Source organism: Bos indicus x Bos taurus, chromosome 4 (assembly GCF_003369695.1).
Source record: "Bos indicus x Bos taurus breed Angus x Brahman F1 hybrid chromosome 4, Bos_hybrid_MaternalHap_v2.0, whole genome shotgun sequence".
Classification (NCBI taxonomy): domain Eukaryota; kingdom Metazoa; phylum Chordata; class Mammalia; order Artiodactyla; family Bovidae; genus Bos; species Bos indicus x Bos taurus.
The window spans coordinates 110,516,839-110,540,480 of record NC_040079.1 but is presented as its reverse complement, the minus strand read 5'-3'; positions in this window follow the sequence as shown (position 1 = coordinate 110,540,480).

The following is a 23,642-nucleotide window of genomic DNA, read 5'->3' as shown; positions in this document are numbered from 1 at the left end:
TGCTGAGATGGAATGGAGCCTCCTAAGACTACAGACAGAGAACACAACGGCACCCCACTCCAGTACTCTTGCCTGGAAAACCCCATGGATGGAGGAGCCTGGTGGGCTGCAGTCCATGGGGTCGCTAGGAGTCAGACATGACTGAGTGACTTCACTTTCACTTTTCACTTTCCTGAATTAGAGAAGGAAATGGCAACCCACTCCAGTGTTCTTACCCGGAGAATCCCAGGGACAGGGGAGCCTGGTGGGCTGCCATCTACGGGGTCACACAAAGTCGGACACAACTGAAATGACGCAGCAGCAGCAGCAGCAGCAGCAAGACTACAGATGAGCCTTGGGTTTAGGCAGGCAAGACTACAGAAACAAAATAGAACAGAGTAGAAAACAGTACAGAAAATACCAGAGTGCACCATATATCAGATCAGATGAGTCGCTCAGTCGTGTCCGACTCTTTGCGACCCCATGAACCGCAGCATGCCAGGCCTCCCTGTCCATCACCAACTCCCGGAGTTCTCTCAGACTCATGTCCATCGAGTCAGTGATGCCATCCAGCCATCTCATCCTCTGCCGTCCCCTTCCCCTCATGCCCCCAATCCCTCCCAGCATCAGAGTCTTTTCCAATGAGTCAACCCTTCGCATGAGGTGGCCAAAGTACTGGAGTTTCAGCTTCAGCATCATTCCTTCCAAAGAAATCCCAGGGCTGATCTCCTTCAGAATGGACTGGTTGGATCTCCTTGCAGTCCAAGGGACTCTCAAGAGTCTTCTCCAACACCACAGTTCAAAAGCATCAATTCTTCAGCGCTCAGCCTTCTTCACAGTCCAACTCTCACATCCATACATGACCACTGGAAAAACCATAGCCTTGACTAGACGAACATTTGTTGACAAAGTAATGTCTCTGCTTTTGAATATGCTATCTAGGTTGGTCATAACTTTCCTTCCAAGGAGTAAACATCTTTTAATTTCATAGCTGCAGTACCATCTGTAGTGATTTTGGAGCCCAGAAAAATAAAGTCTGACACTGTTTCCACTGTTTCCCCATCTATTTCCCATAAAGTGATGGGACCAGAGGCCATGATCTTCGTGTTCTGAATGTTGAGCTTTAAGCCAACTTTTTCACTCTCCACTTTCACTTTCATCCAGAGGCTTTTTAGTCCCTTTTCACTTTCTGCCATAAGAGTGGTGTCATCTGCATATCTGAGGTTATTGATATTTCTCCCGGCAACCTTGATTCCAGTTTGTGTTTCTTCCAGTCCAGCATTTCTCATGATGTACTCTGCATATAAGTTAGATAAGCAGGGTGACAATATACAGCCTTAGACGAATTCCTTTTCCTATTTGGAACCACTCTGTTGTTCCATGTCCAGTTCTAACTGTTGCTTCCTGACCAGCATACAAATTTCTCAAGAGGCAGATCAGGTGGTCTGGTATCCCCATCTCTTTCAGAATTTTCCACCGTTTATTGTGATCCACACAGTCAAAGGCTTTGGCATAGTCAATAAAGCAGAGATAGATGTTTTTCTGGAACTCTCTTGCTTTTTCCATGATCCAGCAGATGTTGGCAATTTGATCTCTGGTTCCTCTGCCTTTTCTAAAACCAGCTTGAACATCAGGAAGTTCACGGTTCACATATTGCTGAAGCCTGGCTTGGAGAATTTTAAGCATTACTTTACTAGCGTGTGAGATGAGTGCAATTGTGCGGTAGTTTGAGCATTCTTTGGCATTGCCTTTCTTTGGGATTGGAATGAAAACTGAGATTTTCCAGTCTTGTGGCCACTGCTAAGTTTTCCAAATTTGCTGGCATATTGAATGCAGCACTTTCACAGCATCATCTTTCACCATTTGAAATAGTTCAACTGGAATTCCATCACCTCCACTAGCTTTGTTCATAGTGATGCTTTCTAAGGCCCACTTGACTTCACATTCCAGGATGTCTGGCTCTAGGTCAGTGATCACACCATCGTGATTATCTTGGTCGTGAAGATCTTTTTTGTACAGTTCTTCTGTGTATTCTTGCCATCTCTTCTTAATATCTTCTGTTCTGTTAGGTCCATACCATTTCTGTCCTTTATCGAGCCCATCTTTGCATGAAGTGTTCCTTTGGTATCTCTGATTTTCTTGAAGAGATCTCTAGTCTTTCCCATTCTGTTGTTTTCCTCTATTTCTTTGCATTGATCACTGAAGAAGGCTTTCTTATCTCTTCTTGCTATTCTTTGGAAATCTGCATTCAGATGTTTATATCTTTCCTTTTCTCCTTTGCTTTTCGCCTCTCATCTCTTCACAGCTATTTGTAAGGCCTCCCCAGGCAGCCATTTTGCTTTTTTGCATTTCTTTTCCATGGGGATGGTCTTGATCCCTGTCTCCTGTACAATGTCATGAACCTCATTTCATAGCTCATCAGGCACTCTATCTATCAGATCTAGGCCTTTAAAACTATTTCTCACTTCCACTGTATAATCATAAGGGATTTGATTTAGATCATACCTGAATGGTCTAGTGGTTTTCCCTACTTTCTTCAATTTAAGTCTGAATTTGGCAATAAGAAGTTCATGGTCTGAGCCACAGTCAGCTCCTGGTCTTGTTTTTGTTGACTGTATAGAGCTTCTCCATCTTTGGCTGCAAAGAATATAATCAATCTGATTTCGGTGTTGACCATCTGGTGATGTCCATGTATAGAGTCTTCTCTTGTGTTGTTGGAACAAGGTGTTTGCTATGACCAGTGCATTTTCTTGGCAAAACTCTATTAGTCTTTCCCTGCTTCATTCTGTATTCCAAGGCCAAATTTGCTTGTTACTCCAGGTGTTTCTTGACTTCCTACTTTTGCATTCCAGTCCCCTATAATGAAAAGGACATCTTTTTGGGGTGTTAGTTCTAAAAGGTCTTATAGGTCTTCATAGAACCGTTCAACTTCAGCTTCTTCAGCGTTACTGGTTGGGGCATAGACTTGGATTACCGTGATATTGAATGGTTTGCCTTGGAAATGAACAGAGATCATTCTGTCATTTTTGAGACTGCATCCAAGTACTGCATTTCAGACTCTTTTGTTGACCATGATGGCTACTCCATTTCTTCTGAGGGATTCCTGCCCGCAGTAGTAGATATAATGGTCATCTGAGTTAAATTCACCCATTTCAGTCCATTTTAGTTCGCTGATTCCTAGAATGTTGACATTCATTCTTGCCATCTCTTGTTTGACCACTTCCAATTTGCCTTGATTCATGGACCTGACATTCCAGGTTCCTATGCAATATTGCTCTTTACAGCATCGGACCTTGCTTCTATCACAAGTCACGATTACCCCAGGTCTGAGGTCAGGGGCAGCTGCCAAGAGTCCCAAACTGCGACGGCGCAGGAATGGCCAAGAGGAGCTACCCCACGTCCAAGGTCGGTGGGATGGGGAGGGGTGTGGGGGGGGGGCGGCCGAGAGGAGATACCCCACGCCCTTAAGCCCAAGGCCAGGGGCAGCGGGCGGGAGGAGCTACCCCACGCCCCCACGCCCAAGACCAGGGGGGGCAGCCGAGAGGAGATCCCCAGCGTCCGAGGTCAGGGACAGTGACGAGAGGAGTTACCCCGCGTTCGAGGTCAGGGGCAGCGGCCGAGAGTGCCAGACTGCGACGGCGCAGGAATGGCCAAGAGGAGCTACCCCACGTCCGAGGTCAGGGGCGGTGGCCGAGAGGAGATACCCCACGCCCTTAAGCCCGAGGCCAGGGGCGGTGGGTGGGAGGAGCAACCCCACACCCCCCGCCTGAGGCCAGGGGTGTTGGCCAGGAGGAGCAACCCCACGCCCGAGGCCAGGGGGGGCAGCCGAGAGGAGATCCCCAGCATCCAAGGTCAGGGGCAGCGACGAGAGGAGTTACCCCATGTCCGAAGTCAAGGGCAGCAGCCAGGAGGAGATACCCCACGCCCTTAAGCCAGAGGCCAGGGGCGGCGGCCGGGAGGACCAACCCCACACCGTGGCTGAGCAGGCACAGGAGGGCCTAGAGGAGCTATCCCATGTTGAAGGTCAGGAAGGGCAGTGATAAGGAGATACCCCTCTTCCAAGGTAAGGAGCATCGGCTTCGCTTTGCTGGAGCAGCCGTGAAGAGATACCCACGCCCAAGGTAAGAGAAACCCAAGTAAGACAGTAGGTGTTGCAAGAGGGCATCAGAGGGCAGACACACTGAAACCATACTCACAGAAAACTAGTCAATCTAATCACACTAGGACCATAACCTTGTCTAACTCAGTGAAACTAAGCCATGCCCGTGGGGCAACCCAAGATGGGCGGGTCATGGTGGAGAGATCTGACAGAATGTGGCCCACTGGAGAAGGGAATGGCAAACCACTTCAGTATTCTTGCCTTGAGAACCCCATGAACAGTATGAAAAGGCAAAATGATAGGATACTGAAAGAGAAACTCCCCAGGTCAGTAGGTGCCCAATATGCTACTGGAGATCAGTGGAGAAATAATTCCAGAAAGAATGAAGGGATGGAGCCAAAGCACCATATATAGTAAAAGTAATTATTGTATCCTTAACAACAAGTATGAAATTTTCACATTGGTATATATGTGCTGGTATCATGTCATTATGTAAAATACATTTCTTATTGAAATGCCATCAAACACAAAGGCAGCTGCCCTCAGTGACTGTAAGAGATAAATATAAGTTGGGAAATATTAATATCTATAGTATGTGAGTCTATCTATCTAAGCATCTCCTACTCCCTAGGATATATCTTTGATATGCATGATCTAGAATAGTCTGGCTGTATTCTTTTCTTTCTTGATAAAGTATCAGACCACAGTTCTCAGATGCTTTGCAGCTTTTGCAGCTCCGTAGGATTGTGTGACTAGTTCTCACTAGTGGAATGTAGGGAAGGAGATGACTTTGCATCACCTCCAGTGAGATAATTAAGAGCATGGGTAGAGACTTCCCTGATGATCCAGTAGCTAAGACTTGCACTCCCAAGGCAGGGGGCCTGGGTTTAACCCCTGGTCAGGGAACTAGATCCCACATCCTTCAACTAAAGATACTGAGTGCCACAACTAAAATCTGGTGCAGTCAAATTAATTTAATTACAAAAAAAGAGCCTGGGGAACTTCACACTCTCTCACCACTTGGTTAGAAGGCTGAAAGACCTTAAAAGACATCAGAACAACCCACCAAAAAAGGCTTGGATTCCTGCATGATGCAAAGCTCCAATCTATCTCTGACAAACCGCATTGGCTGTAACATGCATGAAAAATATCTTTTTTGTGTTGAGCCACATTTTGGGTTATTTAACTAACCTGACTACCATGATTCTATTTTTATTTATACAGAAAGCAAATAACTAAGAATTGCAAATATACTCAAGTCAGTATAAACTGCTACAAAATGGACTCTGTAAGAGTGCACTGGCCTTGAACTAACTGCTTCAAGAATGTTTTCTATTATATTAGGACACTGATGGCATTTACAGTTACCAATGGATTTGCAATTGAGGTTCTTTCTGTATATGCTAATTGTCATATGAATCATAATAGGAAAATAGTGATTGTTTGTATATTGTCATTTATAAACAAAAAGTTTGGAATTGTTAATTCCAGAATCAGTTCAGGTCAGTCACTCAGTCGTGTCCGACTCTTTGCGACCCCATGAACGGCAGCACACCGGGCCTCCCTGTCCATCACCAACTCCCGGAGTTCACCCAAATTCTTGTCCATCGAGTTGGTGATGCCATCCAGCCATCTCATCCTCTGTTGTCCCCTTCTCCTCCTGCCCTCAATCCCTCCCAGCATCAGAGGCTTTTCCACTGAATCAACTCTTTGCATGAGGTGGCCAAAGTATTGAAGTTTCAGCTTTACCATCAGTCTGTCCAAAGAACACCCAGGACTGATCTCCTTTAGAATGGATTGGTTGGACCTCCTTGCAGTCCAAGGGACTCTCAAGAGCCTTCTCCAACACCACAGTTCAAAAGCATCAATTCTTCGGCGCTCAGCTTTCTTTATAGTCCAACTCTCACATCCATACATGACCACAGGAAAAACCATAGCCTTGACTAGAGGGACCTTTGTTGACAAAGTAATGTCTCTGCTTTTTAATATGCTATCTAGGTTGGTCACAACTTTCCTTCCAAGGAGTAAACATCTTTTAATTTCATGGCTGCAGTCACCATCTGCAATGATTTTTGGAGCCCAAAAAAATAAAGTCTGACACTGTTTCCACTGTTTCCCCGTCTATTTCCCATGAAGTGATGGGAACAGATGCCATGATCTTCGTGTTCTGAATGTTGAGCTTTAAGCCAACTTTTTCACTCTCCACTTTCACTTTCATCCAGAGGCTTTTGAGTTCCTCTTCACTTTCTGCCATAAGGGTGGTGTCATCTGCATATCTGAGGTTATTGATATTTCTCCCGGCAATCTTGATTCCAGCTTGTGCTTCATCCAGCCTAGAGTTTCTCATGATGTACTCTGCATATAAGTTAAATAAGCAGGGTGACAATATACAGCCTTGACATACCCTTTTCCTATTTGGAACCAGTCTGTTGTTCCATGTCCAGTTCTAACTGTTGCTTCCTGACCTGCATACACATTTCTCAAGAGGCAGGTCAGGTGATCTGGTATTCCCATCTCTTTAAGAATTTTCCACAGTTTTTTGTGATCCACACAGTCAACGGCTTTTGGCATAGTCAATAAAGCAGAAATAGATGTTTTTCTGGAACTCTCTTGCTTCTTCGATGATCCAGCAGATGTTGGCAATTTGATCTCTGGTTCCTCTGCCTTTTCTAAAACCAGCTTGAACATCTGGAAGTTCACGGTTCACGTATTGCTGAAGCCTGGCTTGGAGAATTTTGAGCATTACTAGTGTGTGAGATGAGTGCAATTGTGCGGTAGTTTGAGCATTCTTTGGCATTGCCTTTCTTTGGGATTGGAATGAAAACTAACCTTTTCCAGTCCTGTGGCGGCCACTGCTGAGTTTTCCTCAGTAATTCCAGAATAGTGAGGAATAAATACCCTTCCACATAATCTTATATAAGAATGCAGTCTTATATGCATTTAGCCTCACCTGTCTTTCTTGACTGGAGAAGGGAATGGCAACCCACTCCAATGTTCCTGCCTGGGTAATCCCATGGATGGAGGAGCCTGGTGGGCTATACAGTCCGTGGGGTCGCAAAGAGTTGGACACCCTGAGCAACTAACACACACTATCTTTCTTGACAGCGGGATTAACTCTCTAAAAGATTTTATAAAAGTAACTCAAAAGAATGCAGTTAACTCATGATGCTGCCCACCTTCAACCTCTGTTAGCTCCAGGAGAGCCAAATGTCACAGTGTGCCGTGCCCTTTACGTCCTTGCTCATCTCCCTGGACACAGTAACCTCGGCCCCGTCCTCCCACACTGAAACAATGCTGCATAACCTGCAGCTTGCACAGTCAGCTGGAAACCAGATGTAAAGTGCAGATTTCTGAACACTAGTCTTCAGAGTCACCTTCAGCAGATTTGGGTTAAGACCCTGGGCTCTGAATTTTAATAAATATCCCAGGTGACTCCAATGCAGGTGAATTATAAATCACATGTTGAGAAACCCTATTTCAAACAGATGATAAAAGTCATTAACACTGAGATGTTTCACAAAATTTTAATAATAATGCTACAAAAGGAATTTTAATACCTTTAAAGATATAAAAGTTACTTCATATTAAGTTATAAAAATAACTAGAGAGTATATTTCTAAAATAGCTACTGAAATCTAAAATAACTAAACAGCTAAGTCACTTTTCACTTTAATTATGAAAAGTATTAACTATTCTAACTTCAATTGCAATTTTTAAAAATTTTGAACCGATATAAGGCAATGGAACCCCACTCCAGTACTCTTGCCTGGAAAATCCCATGGGCAGAGGAGCCTGGTGGGCTGCAGTCCATGGGGTCGCCAAGAGTCGGACACGACTGAGCGACTTCCCTTTCACTTTTCACTTTCATGCATTGGAGAAGGAAATGGCAACCCACTCCAGTGTTCTTGCCTGGAGAATCCCAGGGATGGTGGAGCCTGGTGGGCTGCCATCTACTGGGTCACACAGAGTCGGACACGACTGAAGTGACTTAGCAGCATACATAAATATATTGGATCAACTTTTATATTATTCAGGCTGATTTGAAAAAAATAGACAGTAGTAATAAATAGGTCATATTACTACCTGAATCATCAGGAATAAATAATCACAGTTTAAATTCAAAAGGAAAAACAACTGCCTTCAACTGCCAGTAGATACTGTAATCCCACAGTGAGAGCCAAAACAAAAATTCATTTTTCAACATTATATTGTAGTTGGAAGAACAGTTCCACATATGTGAATTCACCATGTGCTGTGCTGTGCTTAGTCACTCAGTCGTGTCCAACTCTTTTCGATGCCATAGAATGTAGCCCTCCAGACTCCTCTGTCCATGGGCTTCTCCAGGCAAGAATACTGGAGTGGGCTGCCATGCCCTTCTCCAGGGGATCTTCCCAACCCAGGAATTGAACAGGGGTCTCCTGCATTGCAGGCAGAATCTTTACCAGCTGAGCTACCAGGGAAGCCCAAACTTACCATGCTCCACTACAATTTCTTGACCATTAGTTTAGTTCCCAGGAGTACTAATAGACTATTTTTAGCAAAATTTGGGGACAAAGACCTAAATTTTCATTCCCTACTTCATTTCAATCCTCTGTGTTTTAGCAAATCATTTCTATTTCCTTTTTACATTCCTCATCTATAGTATAGGACTGCTAAGTCACTTCAGTCGTGTCCAACCCTGTGCAACCCCATAGATGGCAGCCCACCAGGCTCCCCCGTCCCTGGGATTCTCCAGGCAAGAACACTGGAGTGGGTTGCCATTTCCTTCCCCAATGCATGAAGGTGAAAAGTGCAAGTGAAGTCGCTCAGCTCTGTCCGACTCTTAGCGACCCCATGGACTGCAGCCTACCAGGCTCCTCCATCCGTGGGATTTCCCAGGCAAGAGTACTGGAGTGGGGTGCCATTGCCTTCTCCATAGTATAGGACTAACATTTGCCAATAACTAACATTTGCCAATATCTTTAAGAGTGAGAAAAATATAATAATCATATATTGAGGTTCTAGGAAATAAATCACTGAATATAAGTGCAAAATGTAATTATCCTGTAAGTTTTCCCTGTTGCAGTATTGGTAAAGCACATATTTCAAACATTGATGTTGAAAAAGATCGTTCTCATGATTAACATTAATAAATATTTATTGAGGTGCCTATTGGGTATTTGGCAACGTACTAGTCAGTGATCTAGTTATTTGATCAGACATCAAACCTCAAATAGATTCACACTGCAAAGAAATACATATTTTAAATTAGAGTTTCAAGAATTGGAGACTGACTGGGTTCTCCTCTGGGAAAAAAATAATTCAAATACATGGAAAGCTCACTGGGTGCATAAGAGCTGAACACAAATCTCAGTGGCTGAGCTAAACCACTTTCTCAGATGCCAATCCTACAAACATCATTTTCAGATTTCTTTTATAAAGAGGTATAACCACAATCCCCAGGAGACCTGCAGGAGCACATCCTCTGAAGTCTAGGACTTCCTTCTCCAAGTCTATGAACCACATCAGCTCTTCTCCACAACCCTCTAAGCAAGGTAGCCCAAAGGGATCTCCGTTTTAATAAAACCAAAAGCCTTCCCACAGAGTATCCTCTACTTAGAATTCCAGACATGGCTTCTTAGATTAGGGATTCTTTTCAACCAATTTGTAGAGCTTTAGTCAAGACAGGAAACAACATGTTGCAGAGTAATTAAGCCAAAAACTATGTGTCAAAGGTACAAAAGCCCATTCTACCTTTGACTCACCCTAGGACCTATGAAGGTGACTTCACTTCTCTGGAACTCTTTTTTCCCATCTAGAAAATGGAAACATGAATGCTAACCTGCTTTGATCGGAGGATTGTTACATGAGAGAAAAATGCATTTGTAAAGGTCTTTGGAAAATACAAAGAACTATAGAAAGGTTAGATAATACAGGTTTTGTCTAAGCAAGACTGGAATGGCTACTTCTCTTCATTTTTACCCTCTGTTGAACTCACCTTTTTGTCAGGCTACAAAAGAAGGAATCTTGTATTTCCTCCCTAAGGAAGTTTTGTTTTTTGTTTTTTTTTTAACAGTTTTTAAATGCCTTTTATATTCATGTTTTCAGTTCTACGGGAATAGGCTTTTTTCCTCCAGCATTATATATCCAACCAAGATAATGAAGAATTCAGAAGAACCACCTGCTTATGAAAACATTCATAGGCTGGCCTGATGCCCAACAAAGATGAATCCAATCCATAAGCAACTAGAGAAACCTTCCTCTTTCTACACGAACAGCTGGGTCTCTCATCTTGTAGCACAGGCTTAAGGCCCAAAAACACTTTATCACATTCTCATGGAAGAGGAATACCTCTCCCAAGGGATTTGAATTTTGAATAGGCTGAATTTCTCACCAACTTAGGAGCTTCTCCATTTCTGGTTTATTTTCTAAAAATAATTCATTTATTTCTCTTTTACAGTTTACAAAAAGCCCTGGTGGCTCAGATAGTAAAGCATCTGCCTGCAATACAGGAGACACAGATTTCGATCCCTGGGTGGGGAAGATCCCCTGGAGAAGAGAATGTCAACCCAGTATTCTTGCCTGGAAAGTGTCATGGACAGAAGAGCCTCGTGGGCTACAGTCCATGTGGTTGCAAAGAGTCGGACACAACTGAGTGACTAACATTTTCACACTTTCACTTTTCTGTATATTTTATTTAGCACATGTACAACCAAAGTATATGGTAGAGGAGTACTACTTTAATGAATTCACACATATGTATGAAATGATCTGTCTGCCCAAGTAATCAATGGATAGCCTCAGGACCAAGTAACAAAAGACATAAATGTTCTACCTTACCCCCAAATTTTAAAGCCATTGTATTTTGTGTTTTTGATGGCAAAGAAAAGAGAAACAATCAAGATACTTTTAATGTCTTACTTCACCCATCTTGAAACAAGCTAAATCATGAAATAGAAAAATAAGACATAATTTTGAGTTCTAAAAAGAGATATCCCCTTGATCCCTTCCATAAATACTAGACAAATGATTGGCAGCAATTATTTTTCACATGGGAGCACCTTCCTTAAAAAGCAAAACAAAAAACAAAAAAAAAGAACACGACATGTACGGCCACACATTACAGGTAGACAGAGTCTTAGAATTCTTCGTTTTCACATACATTATTTAATTGAACCTCACAACAACCCTGTGGTGTGAGCAGACAAGCTGTTAGTATCCCCGTTTTCCAGATGAGCAAACTGAAATTCAGAGGAGCCAAAGGACAAGGCCTTGTGTGCTTAGTGATAAGTGATAAAGCTAGAAGTCAAACCTGGGACTGGACTTTTAATACTGAGCAGTGCTGCTTGCCTTGGTCATTTTAGGTAGAGTAGAAAATAAGACTGAAAAGGAAAGCAAGGACCAGATCATGGAGGGTCTCAAATGGTCTCAATGCCAAATCACTCAAGGATCACTGTTGTTTTGGGCTGGGGCGGGGGTGTCGTTTTTTGGTTTGTGTTTTAAATCAGAGGTGAGCTGCAAGAAGAGTAATCTGGCAGATGTATACATAATAGATTAAAGGCAAGAGAGTGCATCATTCTGGGTGCACTCAGGAGACAGAAACCACACAGTAATTTGCAGAAGCTAAGCATTAGAAAATTATTTAACCTGTGATAGAGGAAGGCACATGCCTTGAACAGTACACAAGGAAGAAGAAATCTGGATGGATGGTCTCCTCCTCAAGGCATGCGTAAAGATCTCATTGAAGAAGCTATGGTTGCAGCCCACTGGATAGTGGGGATGTTTCCTGGTCTGACGGCCAGAGTTGGTCCACAGTAACAGGAGAGCAAGAGATAACCCTCCAGGGAGTAGGCGAACAGAGGCTCTTGAGTGAGCACACAGAAGGAAGCAGAGCACTACCACTGGCATGAAGCCTGGGGCACAGGCGTCCATGGCAGGACCATTATAGGGAACCTTCTGAGCACACGCAAGCAAGACTGGTGGGCACACCCGAAGAAGAAATAAGGGTGCCACTGCCAGCATGAGACTTGAGGTATACCAATGTCACCCTGGGAGGGCTGAAGCAAGATTCAGAACAGATCTGTGACGTCACCAATGGACTGCCCATTCTGGAGCACATGTCAGGTAGAGCACCAGTAGATGCCCCCCACTATACACACACACACACACACACCACTGACAGACCCCAAAGCAGGAGCAAGGAAAAGCAAAATGTAGCAGACGGAACAGGGAGAGAAGCCCTCCCCTTCAGGCAGCATCCCTCCAGCAACCTCTACTGACAAAGCTTAAAACTGTGCTCGCTGTGACCGAGAAATGCTCAGAGCCCAGTCCGTTACCCCAGACAGGTATGCGGAGCTGAAAGGCATCAATTGATGACTGGGACACAGAGCTTGGGAGCCTCCTCGCCTCCCAGAGTAGAAAACTGCCACTGACTGGAACTATGGTTTAGTAAGCGCCTACAGCCATTTTCCAGGCTGCGTTCTTGTAACTGTCATCTTCAATTCCTTAAAAATACTCTCCTACTTATCACTCTAAAGTAAAATTCTAGCTCTTTAAAAGCTTTCTTTTTCTTCCATTTTTGGGAGAAGGCAATTAGAAAAAAGGAAAGGGAAAGATGGCATCTTGGGTGGGGGGGTGTAGACATTCATTTCAGCATCCTGCCACAAACAACCAAAGCTGACCATGGCAATAAGATCAATTTGAAAACAACTGGTATTTCAGTTAAAAACTTCTCTATCCATCACTGACAGATCCTCTTGCCCACTCGACAAACACTTCTTGCTTAAAGTAGGGGGATCAAAAACCTTTTGCCATTGATCTCTTCAAGCTAGTCACACCCATTCAGGCATGAAAGAGACCAAAGGGAAAGGGGGAATTAAGGTGAATAGCATTTATTAAACAAACATTGCAAAAAGTATGTTCTTGCTCAGAGGTTTGTAAATAAGGGAATATCTAGTACAAGCTTCTCCACCCACAATGTATGTAAGTGGATTTCTGTAAGTTCTTTAATGTTTAGTGCTTCTAAAGTCTCTAATGAAGGAGGAAAGCCCAAGGAGGGGAAAAAACAAAACAAAATAACAGAAAACTCTGAGTTCTTCCATCTATATTAAAAATGTTAAAAAAAAAAAAAAAGTGCTGGCTTTTTTACAAGATATCAAACAGTTGACTTTTCTTTTTAATTGTGTAACAGTGATTCATCTTCTACTGTAAGAGCACCTCTCAAATATCCTACAACATGTATTAACTAAGAATAAAAATCATATTCTTCAATGACATAATTCCACTTGATACTATTGATCATTCACCATTTCTAGTGGCTTCCATAATACAGTACTCTTCTAATTTTCCTCCTACCTCTCCATAGAGCATAAGAGTTTCTCAGGGTTTTGCTATAAGCCTCTTCTTTCCTCATCCTACTCATCAGTGATCAATTGCACGGTTTCAACTACTACCTACATGGAACTGACATGTTTCTGCAGCCTAGGCCTGTTTTCAAGCAACAGACTGATATATCCAACTGTCTCTAAACACAATATGAATGCCTCTCAGGCACCTCAAAAGCAGCATGTATAAAACTAAAGTCATCACCTTGTCCATAAGCTTTCATTCTTTATTCTTTATCTCTGTGAAAAGTGCCACCATACACCCAGTTACCCAAACCAGAAACTCAGAAACTATTCTCAATTTCTCCTTCCTTATCAATTCCCACAAGAAATTCTACTTTTCCCAAATATCTCTGAAATCCACCCATCTCTCTCTATTTCCTCCAGCAACTCTCCCAACTCATAGCACTATCGTCTGACGCCCTCTTGGTAAAGATCTTTCCATTCAACCCATTCTCCACACAGCAGCCACAGACATACATTAGAAATCACATCACATGATTTGCTGCTGCTGTTCAGTCACTAAGTCATATGTGACTCCTTGCAACCCCATGGACTGCAGCACACTGGGCTTCCCTGTCCTCCACTATTTCCCAGAGTTTGCTCAAACTCATGTCCACTGAGGCAGTGATGCCATCCAACCATCTCATCCTCTGCTGCCCTCTTCTCCTTTTGCCTTCAATCCTTCCCAGCACCAGGGTCTTTTCCAATGAGTCAGCTCTCAATATCACATGATTAAAAAGGGCTTAAAACCTGTCAGTCACTCTTAGGATGAAGTCTAAACTTAATATGACTTTAAAAGTCCTTATCTTGCCCAGTCTACCTCTCCACACTCATGTTTTTTTTATTCAAGTTGCCATATAGCATTCCATTACATGATTGCACCAGTTTGGTTATCCATTCACTTGTTTTTTCCAAAATGCTTGTTTCCAGTTTGGAGTTATTAGAAATAAAGCTGCTATTAATATTTACCTACAAGCCTTTGTCTGGACATTTATTTTCATTTTCCCAAGGCAAAGACCTCCAAGTAGGCTTGCTGGATCATACAATAAGTATATGTTTAACTTTATAAGAAACTGTCAAATTGCTTTCCAAAGTGGTTTTTCAGTTTGCATTTCCACCAGTATATTGACAGTCCTAGTTGCTCTATCTTCTTGTCAACACTTTGAATCATCAGTCATTTAAATTTTAGCCTCGCAAGCAGGTATACAGTGGTTTCACATGGTTTTGAAACTCTACTGCCACTTTGAAATTCAAGTGGTTTTGATTTGCATTTCTCTAATGACTGAGGATGTTGAGTGTAATTTCCTTGCCATTATATATCTTCTTTAGTAAAGTACCTATTGATTTCTTTTGCCCATTTTGTATTGGGTTCCTTAACATCTTATTAATGAGTTGTAAGTTTCTCTATATATTCTGATACAAGTCCTTTATTAAATATGTTTTGAAAATATTTTTTCCCAGTCCAAGGCTTTCCTTTTCATTTTTTTAATAGCATCTTTTGAAAAGCAAAAGATTTCAATTTTGATGTGGTCCAATTTATCTATTTTTCTTTTATATCACAGTCCATTCCCCCAGACACTGACTGAGGGCCAGTAACAACTTAAAGCATTTTCAAGTAGGTCACTGAGGATGTTACCAATTGCATATCCCCTATTAGTATCCCTTATGAGTAAAAGTGACAGCATTATCCCACTGTCCCACAGACTTCTACTGCCTTTTCTTTATTTATCAGAGCAAACCCCTTAGACAACAGTCGAGACTGGACCTGAGTCAATTACTCTCTTTTGGATACTATATTTTGACTTTTGGCCACAAGTTTTGGGTTTTTAAGTCTGACCTTCAGCTCTGACCGTGCCCAGAAACAGTTTAGTCCCCTAACCCAGTATGTCTCTCTCAAGTTACTGCATAATTCAACAGATATTTGAGTCTCTAATATGTGTCAGATACTATGTTAGTCATTAGGAATCCTGAATCTGGGCAGAAGGAGATTTTGAGTTTGATTTTTGGAGTTTGTTCTTGATGGAAATGGTAGCAACGTTCCACAGCAGTTGGAAATGTAGACCTGGAACTTGAGAAATAGAGTATATGAGCGTGCCAAGAGAGTAGAAGGTGGGGGCGGGGGGGAAGCTAAGCCTTGGTTAATAACCAAACTAAAGAACATAGAAAAGAGACAGAGGAGCCTGGTGGGCTGCAGTCCATGGGGTCGCTAGGAGTCGGACACGACTGAGTGACTTCACTTTCACTTTTCACTTTCACGCATTGGAGAAGGAAATGGCAACCCACTCCAGTATTCTTGCCTGGAGAATCCCAGGGACGGGAAGCCTGGTGGGCTGCCGTCTATGGGTTGCACAGCGTCAGACACGACTGAAGCAACTTAGCAGCAGCAGTAGCAGCGCAATTTTAGAAGAGGAAGAGAAAGAGGAGGAAGGAGAAAGAAAAGAAACAGAAGAAGGCGAAGTTTATAAAAGAAGATCCAGGACAATGCAGTGTCATAAAATACATTAGAGCAGAGAATTTCAAGAAGGGATGAGAAGACAGAATTCAACAATGTCAAAAGCTGGGGGTGCAGGGCACTAAACAATGTCAGAAACTGCAACAACATGAAAGAAAATAAGAAATGAAAAATCATATCTTGAGATAAGTGAATGAGAATAAACAAATATTTTAAGACTGATTCAAAAGCAAATTATAGTAATAATAACGGTTTTAATTTACAATTTTGAAACATTTAACAAAGTTTGCAAAACGTCTCTCAGGCCAAGTATCAACAGAGTGAAGCAGATGGAAAAGAAAGTGACCAGAAGTTAGCCAGCCAGCCAGTTTGGGGGCCTCAAGAAGAAAGGCATGTAGCAAGGAAAAAAAATTCTGAATTTTTTTTTTAGTTTTCTGAAATTCCTGCTATTGCTTAGGAAAAACACAACACTTCTTGAAAGTCAGAAAACATTTTCAATATGCTTAATTTTGCAGATATGGAAACACTACCCTAGAGAGGATTCAGTTGGAAGGAAAAGAGCCCAAAAAGGAAAAAAAAAAAAAAACTGGATTGCTTAAGTAGCCAAGATCTTTCTTTGATGGCACTCAATGGGTGTTCTCTGAATTTACAATAAGGGGCTTCTAATTGATAAAGCTTTGATAGCACAAAAGGTCACCGTGGATTACTCAGCCCTGCTTTGCAACATACCGTGATCTTCACAAACACAAGCAATTAACCTCAATAAATGATGGCATGAGTCACCCCTTTCAAACACAGGACAACATCCTGAAGCTCCTTACTTGCAGTAAACAGAGTAGGAACTGGCCTTTGTTGTAAACACTTTTCATTCCACAGTTCAATTCACCTCTGAAGCTTGCCTGATATTTTTCCCATTTAACACAAATAACTACATGGGATCTAAGTCTATTTCTCCAGATGATAAGAAACCATATTTTTAAATAAAATCTCTGTATCATAAGCAATGCAAGTATGAACCTGCCACTTTTTTTTTTTTTTTTTTTTTGGCTGCACCAGATGTTAGTGGCAGCATGCAGGATCTTAAGTTGTGGTCTGTGGATCCAGTTTCCCAACCAGGGATCGAACTCAGGGTCTCTGCATTGAGAATGTGGAGTCTTAGCCACTGAACCATCAGGGAAGTCCCTGAACCTGCCATTTTTAAAAAGCTCTTTAATTAAATTATACCATCCTATAACCAAGAATGCTTTATTGTCCTAATGATTTATTATTTTAATTCAATCCAATTGGTGAGAAAGGATTAGGTACCATTCTGTTGTAACATGTCACATTCCCATTCCAATTTTGTTTGCAATAAATGTGCTACAGTTCTTCCACTGGCAGTCAAGGAGACCTCGTACAAAAGCAGCATTTACTTGCAGTTACAACAGAGCCAAGCAATACATACGCTATTTGACAGTCTGGAATATCTGTTTTCCAGCATTCATCTGGAGCTGTTATTGGAACCATTAAAATTATTTTTTTACAGTTTTTAAAGGCCCAAGACATATTAATTTGTCCTTATGGATGGTAAAATGCGTTCATGTAAAAGAAAAACAAGTATTACATAAAACATGACTAAACTGGTCAACCACCTCTCTTTACCTTTCTTTCAACTCCACATATTTAACTCATTCTCCATGGAAAATGGCAACCAATAAAAAAATAAAACCCCCATTTTTATTTACTTTTTACTGAGTGATATTCACACTCATTATCACAATGAGCAATGCCATTTTTGATCAAAAATAAGATTGAAACTTTTACTTTCACACAAAAGTAAACACAGATGCTCTGATAACGGTAGAGAACTTGGTACAAACTGCCTTGTTTAAAAGGTCCATTTAATGCCATATTTCATTAAGTATGGCCTAAATCAGACAAGCTCTCTGACAAGGAGCCAATATTTATCTTTATTTAAAATCAGGGAGTGTGGCTTATCTGTCAGTATAAAAGACCTTACCTTCTTTGCACAGGGGCAGACGTTAAAGCTGGGGAGCAGGATGGGCCTTATAACCTAGTCAGGCCAATCCAATTTACAGACTGTATCCAAAGGTTCTTTTGTCGGTCATTTTACTATAGAAACAATGTTATACTCGCTGGTCAGGTCTCTTAGGAATCCTGTATAACCCGACATAGCTGTGCTAATAGTTTAATAGTACCAAATGCACCTGTGCTAAATAATACCATACAACTGTGCACAGAGTTTTTATGAGAAATTTCATTGGGACTGCCCTGGTAGTGCAGTCTAAGTAGGAACCCGCCTGCTAATGCAGGGGACATGAGTTCGATCCCTGGTCTGGAAAGATCCCACATGCCACAGAGCAACTAAGTCTGTGTACCACAACTACTGAACCTGTGCTCCGCAACAAGAGAAGCAACTGCAATGAGAAGCCCTACAAGGCGAGAAAGAGTAGCCCTGGCTCACCACAAATAGCGAAGGCCTATGCAAGCAAAGATGACTCAGCGATGCCAAACATAAATAAATAAACAACAAAATTTTTAAAAAAGAAAATTCATTGAGAGCTCCAAGTTTTTATGCCTGTGACACAGCGTCTTGTAATACCCTCTTCAGTTCTTCTGGCAGACTCACTCCCTATTGAGCAATAGGAGTTGGACTTCCTTGCCCTGAATACAAGACACCAATGTTGGCCGGGAAAGACTGAGGGCAGGAGAAGGGGGCAACAGAGGAGGAGATGGTTGGATAGCACCACTGACTCCATGGACAAGAGCTTGAGCAAACTCCAGGAGATAGTGCGGGACAGGGAAGCCTGGCGTGCTGCAGTCTGTGGGGTCGCAAAGAGTCGGACACCACTTAGAGACTGAACCACAACAACAACGTTGGCCACTATTGTTTGGAGCCACCACGGTAGAAGGATCACACAGGTAGGTGAAGTCAGAGACTCGGATTGAGGGGTGAAGGTGTAGGACAGTGTCTAATTAAGGCTAGACAGAAGTCTCTCGCCAGCATACACTTCAGGCCACTCTCCTGATCTAACTTGTGAACCATCATGCTTTTCTTTCTGAGAATTACTCTGTCTGATTCACCTTCAATTGCTATTACCTGTTGCTTCTATCAAGGTTTCTCTCTTCCACCTAAGTCTGCTGCTGCTGCTACTGCTGCTGCTGCTAATTCACTTCAGTCGTGTCCAACTCTGTGCGACCCCATAGACGGCAGCCCACCAGGCTCCCCCGTCCCTGGGATTCTCCAGGCAAGAACACTGGAGTAGATTGCCATTTCCTTCTCCAATGCAGGAAAGTGAAAAGTGAAAGTGAAGTCGCTCAGTCGTGTCCGACTCCGGGCGACCTCATGGACTGCAGCCCACCAGGCTCCTCCATCCATGGGATTTTCCAGGCAAGAGTGCTGGAGTGGGGTGCCATTGCCTTCTCCACCCACCTAAGTCTACTGCACCATGAAATAGCAGTCTCAGCTTTTCTCCTTTGTTCCTGTGTGTCCTTTTGAAGTTTCCTAAAGATGGTTATAGCTGTTAACAAAGGAAGTTGGGAAATAAAAGAGCTCTCCTGAATTTACTTTCCACATCTTTTTCATTGTTGTTAACTCAGACTAACCTGAGAAAGACAAAAGTACACCTGGATGATAACAGTAGATCTGGGGGACAAAACAAGGTATGAATGTGTTCTACAACATTCAAGCGCAAGCTAGATAACAATAAATGGATATGTTGGATGTAGGAAAAAAAATCTAGCTTAGCCTTCTAGCAGTCAAAGGTATCAAGATATTCCAATTCACATTTGAGAGACTGCCTTCACCCCCTCAACACCCCCAATGCAACCCTGAGGACAGGGTAAATCTCTTCTTCTGACCCTCAGTTCATCATGGTCACACATGATGGTCAACGCTTAAGCCCACCTGTCCAAAGACAGGCCACACCATTCACTGTGTCAGGATCTATTAAGTCAGCTTCAGAGACCATTTTAAGTGCTCCCTGTCCACAGCATCAACAAGTCCCACCTCAACTTCCCATCAGAAGATCTCACTTCAAGTGTAAAGTACACAGGCTCCATCTACTCATAAAGCTGTCACCTAGATGGGCACCCCACCCCAGTCTCTAAAAGTGAATCCCACTCTTGCCAGTTCTGTACCCCTAGTTCTCCTTAGCAAACACTCAGACTTCATGTTCCCATTGTACTCTCTTCCTACGTCTCTATTCCCAAAACAAAAACTTGGGTAGTGGGGTTTTATTCTAGGTATCAAGAAACTCCTATCTTTACCCATGTTCTTCTTTTCAGACCTTCTATACTAAGGGCTGTTTACAACATCCTGAAGCTAAGAAGCCCAGAATCAGTACATACCAACTTCTGGGGATTGTGGAAAAAATTTTAAATTACGTCAATAAATTATCCTGCCAAATATATTTCAGAGGAACTCCAAAACAGGTTTTTCTGTGGGGTTTTTTTTTTATGATAAGTCGACTATAAACCAAGATGGAGACATAAGTGACACAGTGATAAGGTCTAACATCCATATAACCGGAATCCAAGAGCAGAAGGAGAGAATGAACAGGGCAGAAAAAAAGTCTGAAGAGATAATGTCTGATTATTTTCCAGACTGAAAAATACATCAAGATATAGAATTAAGAACGCCATGAATTCTAAGCAGGATAAGAAAAATATGACTACACTTAGGCACATCAACCAGAAATCACTAATTTCTTACGTACGATGGTTTTGAGAGGATTCAATAGATAAATTCAATAGATAAACTGGATGCAGTCTCAAAAACGACAGACTGATCTCTGTTCGTTTCCAAGGCAAACCACTCAATATTACAGTAATCCAAGTCTATGCCCAGACCAGTAATGCTGAAGAAGCTGAAGTTGAACGGTTCTATGAAGACCTATAAGACCTTTTAGAATTAACACCCAAAAAAGATGTCCTTTTCATTATAGGGGACTGGAATGCAAAAGTAGCAAGTCAAGAAACACCTGGAGTAACAGGCAAATTTGGCCTTGGAATATGGAATGAAGCAGGGCAAAGACTAACAGAGTTTTGCCAAGAGAACGCACTGATCATAGCAAACACCCTCTTCCAACAACACAAGAGAAGACTCTACATATGGACATCACCAGACGACCAACACTGAAATCAGACTGATTATATTCCTTGCAGCCAAAGATGGAGAAGCTCTACACAGTCAGCAAAAACAAGACCGGGAGCTGACTGTGGCTCAGATCATGAACTCCTTATTGCCAATTTCAGACTTAAATTGAAGAAAGTAGGGAAAGCCACTAGACCATTCAGGTATGACCTAAATCAAATCCCTTATGATTATACAGTGGAAGTGAGAAATAGATTTAAGGGACTAAATCTGATAGACAGAGTGCCTGATGAACTATGGATGGAGGTTTGTGACATTGTACAGCAGACAAGGAGCAAGACCATCCCCAAGAAAAAGAAATGCAAAAAAGGAAAATGGCTGTCTGAGGAGGCCTTACAAATAGCTGTGAAAGGAAGAGAAGTGAAAGGCAAAGGAGAAAAGGAAAAATATACCCATTTGAATGCAGAGTTCCAAAGAATGGCAGGGAGAGATAAGAAAGCCTTCCTCAGTGATCAACGCAAAGAAATAGAGGGAAATAATAGAATGGGAAAGACTAGAAACCTCGTCAAGAAAATTAGAGGTACCAAGGGAACATTTCATGCAAAGATGGGTTCAATAAAGGACAGAAATAGTATGGACCTAACAGAAGCAGCAGATATTAAGAACAGGTGACAGAAATACACAGAACTGTACAAAAAAGATCTTCATGACCCAGATAATCACGATGGTGTGATCACTCACCTAGAGCCAGACATCCTGGAATGTGAAGTCAAGTGGGCCTTAGGAAGCATCACTACGGAAAAAGCTAGTGGAGGTGATGGAATTCCAGTTGAGCTATTTCAAATCCTAAAAGATGATGCTCTTAAAGAGCTGCATTCAATATGCCAGCAAATTTGGAAAAATCAGCAGTGGTCCCAGGACTGGAAAAGGTCAGTGTTCATTCCAATCCCAAAGAAAGGCAATGCCAAAGAATGCTCAAACTACCACACAATTGTACTCATCTCACATGCTAGTAAAGTAATGCTCAAAATTCTCCAAGCCAGGCTTCAGCAATATGTGAACCTTGAACTTCCAAACGTTCAAGCTCCTTTTAGAAAAGGCAGAGGAACCAGAGATCAAATTGCCAACATCCACTGGGTTATCAAAAAAGCAAGAGAGCTCCAGAAAAACATCTATTTCTGCTTTATTGACTATGCCAAAGCCTTTGACTGTGTGGATCACAATAAACTGTGGAGAATTTGAAAGAGATGGGAATACCAGACCACCTGACCTGCCTCTTGAAAAATCTGTATGCAGGTCAGCAACAGTTAGAACTGGACAAGGAACAACAGAGTCGTTCCAAATAGGAAAAGGAATATGTTAAGGCTGTATATTGCCACCCTGCTTATTTAATTTATACGCAGAGTACATCATGAGAAACACTGGGCTGGATGAAGCACAAGCTGGCATCAAGATTGCTGGGAGAAATATCAATAACCTCAGACAGGAAGATGACACCACCCTGATGGCAGAAAGAGAAGAAGAACTAAAGAGCCTCTTGATGAAAGTGAAAGAGGAGAGTGAAAAAGTTGGCTTAAAGCTCAACATTCAGAACACAAAGATCATGGCATCTGGTCCCATCACTTCATGGCAAATAGATGTGGAAACAGTGGCTGACTTTATTTTTCTGGGCTCCAAAATCCCTGCAGATTGTGACTGCAGCCATGAAATTAAAAGACGCTTACTCCTTGGAAGGAAAGTTATGACCAACCTAGACAGCATATTCAAAAGCAGAGACATTACTTTGCCAACAAAGGTCTGTCTAGTCAAGGCTATGGTTTTTCCAGTAGTCATGTATGGATGTGAGCGTTGGACTATAAGGAAAGCTGAGTGCTGAAGAATTGATGCTTTTGAACTGTGGTGTTGGAGAAGAGTCTTGAGAGTCCCTTGGACTCCAAGGAGATACACCAGTCCATCCTAAATGAAATCAGTCCTGAATGTTCATTGGAAGGACTGATGTTAAAGCTGAAACTCCAATACTTTGGCCACCTCATGCAAAGAGCTAACTCATTGAAAAAGACCCTCATGCTGGGAAAAGATTGAGGGCAGGAGGAGAAAGGGTCAACAGAGGATGAGATGGTTGGATGGCATCACCAATTCAACGGACGTGAGTTGAGTGAACTCCGGGAGCTGGTGATGGACAGGGAGGCCTGGCGTGCTGCAGTTCATGGGGTCACAGAGAGTCAGATATGCCTGAGCGACTAAACTGAACTGAACAGATAAATTTAAAAATTATTAAGTTTTAGTAATTCTTACCTTTCGGACATACATACTCAGATTTATGTCTGAAATTATATTACATCAAAATAATAAAGTAATGCAGAAGTAGGTAGAAATAAAGAGTAAATAGGAATAAACTGCTAATCTTATCATGACTTGTTAATTGTTGAAGTTGAATAATGGATAAATCAATATATAAATTGAAGTGAAGGAGAAAGCCATTTGATTTTGTTTTTAATTGCAGTAAAATAAAATATTATTTACCATCTTAACTACTTTTTTTTTAATTTTTACACTATTTTTTTGGCTATAATGCATTGTTTGAGGGATCTTAGTTCCCTAGCCAGGTATTGAACCCGCTCCCTCAGCAGCAAAAGCATGGAGTCCTAACCA